The sequence below is a fragment of the Typopeltis vanoorti genome, chromosome 8 (genome assembly GCF_054136105.1).
Source record: "Typopeltis vanoorti isolate ZY-2024b chromosome 8, IOZ_Tvanoo_1.0, whole genome shotgun sequence".
Lineage (NCBI taxonomy): Eukaryota > Metazoa > Arthropoda > Arachnida > Uropygi > Thelyphonidae > Typopeltis > Typopeltis vanoorti.
The window spans coordinates 95,584,274-95,591,541 of NC_143556.1; the positions used below are offsets into that span (position 1 = coordinate 95,584,274).

At 35.8% G+C, this 7,268-nt stretch overlaps 1 protein-coding gene across 1 annotated transcript in view; it reads right to left on the reverse strand.

The window, feature by feature from the left end:
* Positions 1–4,582, reverse strand: part of LOC150104204 (calpain-5-like) — a 150,841-nt gene extending 146,259 nt beyond the window's left edge. Inside the window, exon 1 of the mRNA XM_090397307.1 lies at positions 4,518–4,582. The gene's annotated coding sequence lies outside the window, so the exon portion shown is untranslated. The remainder of the gene's footprint in view (positions 1–4,517) is intronic.
* Positions 4,583–7,268: the final 2,686 nt, after the last annotated feature.

Here is a 7,268-nt window from a genome sequence, read left to right on the forward strand (position 1 = left end):
TATCCCCTTGAAAACCAGGTGACTAAATCTGCACAAGGGAAGCATAACCTCTTTGCTTCTGCATGCTAAGGTCATCCTCATTATTGCCATAATTCATTATGTTCTTACAATTTTAACAATGTGACACCTAGACTTCAAGTTTCATCCACCATTACTCCAAGATTTCTCATCTCCTCCAACTCCTTCAAAATTTCTCTATTAATTGTATACTCTGCATACCGACTACCAAATTTCAAGAACTTACACTTTGCAGCATTAAAATGACAGCTTACCTGCCCACTCTTGCAAGACAAGAACGATTTTTTTTTCTAAGCTGGTACATCTGTCATAAGCATCCATGTGAAATCGCAAGTCATTCTATCAAGTAGTTTGTTTTATACAGCTGCCTGAAGCAAAAGTATTGTCTGGATAAAATTGAGAATGGTGCGGTTATAAAATTTTTTGTAAAATAAGGTTTAACACCAAAAGAAATTTATTCAAAGTTCATAAAAGTTTATGGGCACTCTTCTCCTTCATTTTCGACAATTAAGAAATGGGCTGCCGAGTTTAAACATGGCCGTACTAGCCTTGAAGATGATCCATGTGAAGGACAGCCAAAAAATGTAACAACACCAGAAATCATTGATCAAATGCATGATATGGTATTGGATGACCAATATTGTATTGGAATTGCATGAAATTGCAGAGACTATAGGCATTTCAAAAGAACGTGTAGGATATATTTTGCATGAAGAATTGCAAATGAAAAAGCTTTGCGCAAGATGGGTGCCGCACTTGCTCACAGAAAATCGAAAGTGCACTCGCATGAAAATCTCTGAACAGTGCTTGGAGCGTTTTAACAAGAATAAAACTGATTTTGTGTGTCGATTTATTACGATGGATGAGACTTGGATTCACCATTACACATCAGAATCCAAACAACAGTCAAAATAGTGGACAGAAGCCGATTGTTCAGCAGCAAAGAAGACAAAGTCGGTTCCATCAGTAGGAAAGGTCATGGCATTGGTGTTTTTTGGGATGCTAAAGGCATTTTGGTTATTAATTATCTTGAAAAGGGTAAAACAATAACCAGGGTATATTATTCTGATCTTTTAACCAGACTAGACGAAAAAATTCATGAGAAAAGACCCGGTTTGCTGCTGCTTCTTCACTGGGCATCTACAGATGCCATATGGTCACTCCGATGCTCGGTGATGTGCCACACCAGGCTTTGCCTTGTAGTCCTGTTGTTTACTTTTCTGGCGGCCTTAACTCTCTGAAGAACAGTCACTCCACACACACACTCCATCCATCCATCTCATTGAGGGTCTACCCCTGCCTTTTTTTCTAGGAACTTTACCTTCTATTACTGTTCTGAGAATTCCCCCTTTCATCCTTTCTATGTGTCCAAAATATTTTAACTTTCTTCTGTCAAGATCCTTAAGAATCCTTAGAGTTCTGCTGATCCTTTCTAACACCCATTCATTTGTATGCCTTTCAGTATATGACATCCTCAACAGCCTTCTGTAACACCACATCTCAAAAGCAGATATCCGTTTCTTATCTGACTTCTTTAGGTTCCAGTTCTCACATCCATAAGTCACTGTTGGAAAAATAATGGCATCCAAAATCCTCAACTTTGTTTCCATGGAGATAGATCCATCCTTCCAGATTTTAGACAGGTCTCTGACTGTTGTTTTAGCCATTCCTAATCTTTTTCTGACATCTTCTGAACAGCAATTCTTTACATTAATAATGGATCCCAGGTACTCAAACTTGCTGACTTCCTCGATTCTTTCTCCATTAAGGTACACTTGTTTCTCAAGAGCTTCCCTGTTTGTATTTTCTTTGAGAACCATAATCTTTGTCTTGCTAGGATTGAGTTGAAGTCCTCTGTTATTACTGATCTTGTTAACTTTGTCAAGAATTAGTCCAAGTTCTTCCATGTCATGACAAAGGAGTACTGTATCATCAGCATACCTCAGATTACTGACTGATCAATCTACCTCCTATCCTAATTCCTGTCCTGAGCTCATCCAATGCTTCATGCATAATGTCCTCCGCATATATACTAAACAAGTGAGGAGAAAGTAAACATCCTTGCCTAACTCTCCTTTTCCAACTTGAAGCCAGTCAGTCAATCCAACACCTGTTCTTACCGTGGCTTGTTGCTCCTTATACAAGTTGGCTATCAACCTGATAGTGTGGTGAGGAAAACCCATTCTTTTCATTACGTCCCACAGTTTCACATGCTCAACACAGTCAAAAGCTTTAGAGTAGTCTAAGAAACACATTACCAGAGGGAGTCTGAATTCTTTATATTTTTCTATGATCTGTCTAAGGCAAAGGATCTGATCTTTGGTGCCCTTACCTTTCCTAAAACCAGCTTGTTCCTTGGGCATCTCTACCTCAACTTTGGCCCAAATCCTATTTAGCATGATCTTCAATAAAATTTTGCTTGCATGAGATATCAAACTAATAGTTCTATAATTCTTGCATGCCTTTATATCACCTTTCTTATGTAGTGGTATGAAAACTGATTTCTTCCAGTCTCTAGGCCATGATCCTGTCTCCCATATCCTTGTAATCAGGACAATGCACCTGCCCACAAAGGTGTTTTGGTAATGGGAAAATTAAGGGATCTGCATTATGAATTGTTGGAACATCCACCCTATTCCCCAATTTGGCTCCCTCTGACTTCTGTCTCTTCCCAAAACTAAAGCTCTTTCTCGCTGGTCAGTGCTTTTCTTCGAATCAAGAGGTGATTGCAGCTGTAGAGGGGTATTTTGCAGATCTTACTGAGAACCACTACAGAGACAGGATAATGGCGCTGAAGCATCGCTGGAATAAATGTATTAGTGTTAAGGGAGATTATGTTGAAAAATAAAAATAATTTTGAAATTATAAATTTGTTTTTTTCATTGTTAGGCCGAGAACTTTTCAGACCATCCTCATATGAACAACTGCAGATCTCTAATTAAGCCTATCCCAATATCATTAAGTTAAACAATAATGGGCTCAAGCCTGCTGACAGACCAATCCCATCTGTTTCAATTTAGTTACCAGCTTGTCATCTAGAAATCTATCATAGGCCTTTGAACCTCCTTTACCCCATGTTCTCAGAATCTGAATCCAACACAGCATATGAAATTTGAAAGTAGATCTTTCAAATTGCAAGTTGTCATCATTATTGAATGTACTATGGAATAACTTATAGATTAATGTTTTTGATAAACTAAAAAAAAAAATAATAATAATAAATAATTAAAATGCCAGTTAAATAACTGTCCTGCCAAGTAATGCTAGAATCATTAGGAAAAGCTGATAGCATTTCCTGAAAAGTTGCACTTATAAATTTAGCTACTATTGTGATAATTTTCTAATTCTTTGCTAGAACCTACTTCAATTCAATTTTGGGTACTATTTAAGCATTTAATCACACATTTATATGCTTATTACTGAAAATACAGCTTCTAACAGAAAATTCTCACTAGATCTTTTATTATTTGTAGTTTTTATGACATGCAACAAATATGGAGAACATTTTGATAAAAACGGCAATTTTTGTATATTTCCAAAATTGAAACTATAGCTGCCAATTCAAGGAATGAAGTGGACTGAAAAAGTTCCATGTTTGGTTTCTGAATTATGTAAAATAATAATAATAATAATTAAAAATCACTAGAAAATTCTTATTCTACCTATGGTACTAATGGACTATAGATTTACAACCTACTTTTAAATGGAAGTCACACAAAAATAATCCCAAATTTCAGTCTGGGTAGTTACTTTATTTTATGCACTGTTTTACATACATCCTCTCACTTATATGAATGGAATTATACATTAAGGAACTGAATATATTATGATACCATGCACAAGTAATTTATAACATAGTTTAAGAACAGTTTAATTTTATATACATATATCATTATTACATGACACCGCGAAGGAGTCAAAACTGATCGTAGATGTATGTCCTTTGTACACTATACAATCCACCGTTTACACTCTATAATCCACGTCCATACTACAATCCATCGTGCATATTACAAAAAAAAAAAAAAAAAGCCACTAATCGAAACTGCAAAATACCCGAGCACTGCAGTAATCAGGTTACCTATAAGTGCTTTCAACATCTCTCAGCTCACCGATAAATGCTGCCAATGTTATTTATAGATCCACCTTCTCAAACTAAGACTGAAAACTGTGCATATCTTCAAGTTTCATGACATACATGATCTTTCAGCTTTTCTCTATAACAGATACTTAGTATTAACTTAAAGCAATGTTTCCTCTTATATTAATTTTTGCATTATTTACTAGCTCTACAGTTCTAATCTTTCGGCAAGCCTATAACGAGAAAAAAAAAAAAATATATAAATAAATAATAAAGTGGACACTTATAAACAATATGCTTGTCTACAACTGTCAAGCGATCGAATCAAAATTCAGTGGCCAATATTATATTATCTATATGTAATTATTTCTCGTTACAGCATTTCTTCCGAAACATAATTTAAACAATTAATACTTACGAAAAAATTAAATCACTCCTTAGTGATATTTTGCCGTTTAGTTACTCTACCTTGAATTTTTATTTATCGCCCTCTATTGAACGTTTCTAGCAAGAATTTCACTGGAAGAGACTACACGAAAACAACGCAGCAATAGAATTGATATTTTAAACTATTATTTATTTTATTACGTTGCTATTTATTGTACAATAGTACAATATACAGTATATGTAATGTATGTAAACATACAATAGTACGCGTTCTCGATTTAAAATAATAATTTTCAATTGAGAAGAATTTTAAAATAATAAAAAAAAATGATTTAAAATAATAAATATCTATTTTAAATCATTTAAAGTAAGTTCCTGATAAAATCTTCATATTTAGAAGCATTTCAGAAAATGCGAAGGCAGCTTTCAGATTCGTTTTTTGTCTGGTGTAGTCTTAGATATGCAAAAATATTCACAAGGTCCAGCCCTCTCGATCCCCTACTACCTTCCATTATATGTTGCCTTAGGTAATTATTCCTAAGAGGCTGCATAAAGGTGGTTTCTCGTTGTCACAAGAGGAAACATTATACGGACATTTTTCAATTGATAGTGAGCACACCGATGTCATACAGAAGCAGGAGAAATTTTCTTCTGGATAAACTGGGGTTTCTCGTCTAGCATACATGCAAATCTGCCAAAGTGTACGTGAATTTTACAGATAAAAAATACGTCAACAGAAGCTGGTGTTGTGTGTAGATGTAGGATTAAGTAGCAGAGATGGTAGATTGTGGGAAGTAGAAAACAATGATACCATATTTTGCCCTCATCATCTGCAGCACACGTTATCACATGATTCTCTCTTCAGCATCATTTTTTCCCCATATTTCCTTTGACGAGTTTTAAATCGCGTTAATCGTCCATCAAATGGGATAAAATTTTAGATGTTAATTAATGAAAGTGAAGATTGCAGTATTTTTAGGTCGGATAGAGCAAATACGATGGGGGGGGGGGGATATTACTGATGATATTAGATGAGTTGCAGCCTAAAATTTGTTAGCATACAAGAAAGCAGTGCATTTTAGGCTGTCTGATGCGAGATACAAACTGATATGACAAAATATTTGGTTAACAGCTGATATAAGCCAGAGAATGCACAGGATGATATTGATGATATTATTATTATTATTATTCCTGATACCTACAAGGAGTCCGAAGACTCATCGCAGGAGGACACCTACAACTGTCTCAACCACTACACCGAACCTCTACTACAAATTAACTCCATCAACGCCATCTACCGCCCACCTCCACCACAACTAGTATTTCTGTCTGTAAATTGCGTGTGTTCTGAAGGGCCGATTTGTCTGTATGTGTGTCAGCAAATACAATCAGTAAGTACAGAAGTGGGTAATTATTATGGGTGACTGTAATTATGAGGATATAGATTGGAAGAAGGAAAGGTCACATGGATGGAAGAAAATGCGATTTATGCAGCTTCTTAGGAATAATTACTTAAGGCAACATATAACGGAAGGTAGTAGGAATCGAGAGGGCTGGACCTAGTGAAGATTTGTTTATATTTGAAGATTACACATTTGAAGATTTGTTTATATTTGAAGATTACACATTTTAAGATTTGTGTATATCTAAAATTGATAATTTATATTGCCGCCAAATGAGGAGAGCGATCATTCAGTTTCGACGTGGCTGAACATGTGGAATTTTCAGTAAAGAAAGGTTTAATGTGGAATTACAAAGCTGGGAAGTACGACAAACTTAGAAATATGCTTGGAGCGGTACTTTGGAGGATATACTTTAGGGAAGAAATGTTGGTAGTGCATGGGAAGTGGTAAAGGGATGTTTACAGGAAAGTAGCTGACTGCTACTAAGAGTTAAGAGAATTAATGTGCTGGGATTAAACGGATGACTTACAGCATTAAGCTAGATAGGGTTTAAAGGCCTTCACTACTTCCTATATGGGAATAAAAGGCGTTAGCTTATTTATTTTATTTACAGCATTAAGCAGGAGTTAAAAAGAAAGAGAAGCATGTGGAAGAGGTTCATAGATAAAGTTGACCAGCAAGCCCATGAATAGTGAAAAGCACAGGCCATAAGAGTGAGTGGTATTAAGCAAAGCAAAATCAGAGTATGAGAATTTAGCAGAACTAGCCAAGAGTAATACGAAAGGGCTCTGTCAGTATGCAGGAAGCAAAAGAAATAATGACACAGTTGATTATTTTGAAGATTGCAGATAGTAGGGAGGTGACTGAGGCAGACAACGTGGTTGAATTATTGAGTAATCATTTTGCAAGAGTTTATCATCCAGGTGAATATATTACAATAATAGATAAGAGATGGACTAACATTGAAATAAGGATATATAAAGTCGAGATACATCGGTTATTGCAGAACCTTGATCTGAATACAGTTATGGGTTTGGACCGGATATCAGTTCGTATATTAGCAGAATGTGCTAGGGAATTAGTAGTTCCTTTGACAAGATTGTTTATTCTGAGTCTCGGCGCTGATAGAGTCCCAAAAGAATTGAAGGAGGTAAAAATCATTCCATTGCATAAAGGAGATTCCATGACTGAAGTAACGAATTATCAATCGATTAGCATTGCAGAAGTGGTGGTCAAAGTACTGGAGAAGCTGGTTAAAGATAAAATACAGGAATGGGTGGAGACGATATTTGTGTGTGTGTGTGTGTGTGTGTGTGTGTGTGTGTGTGTGTGTGTGTGTGTGTGTGTGTGTGTGTGTGTGTGTGTGTGTGTGTGTGTGT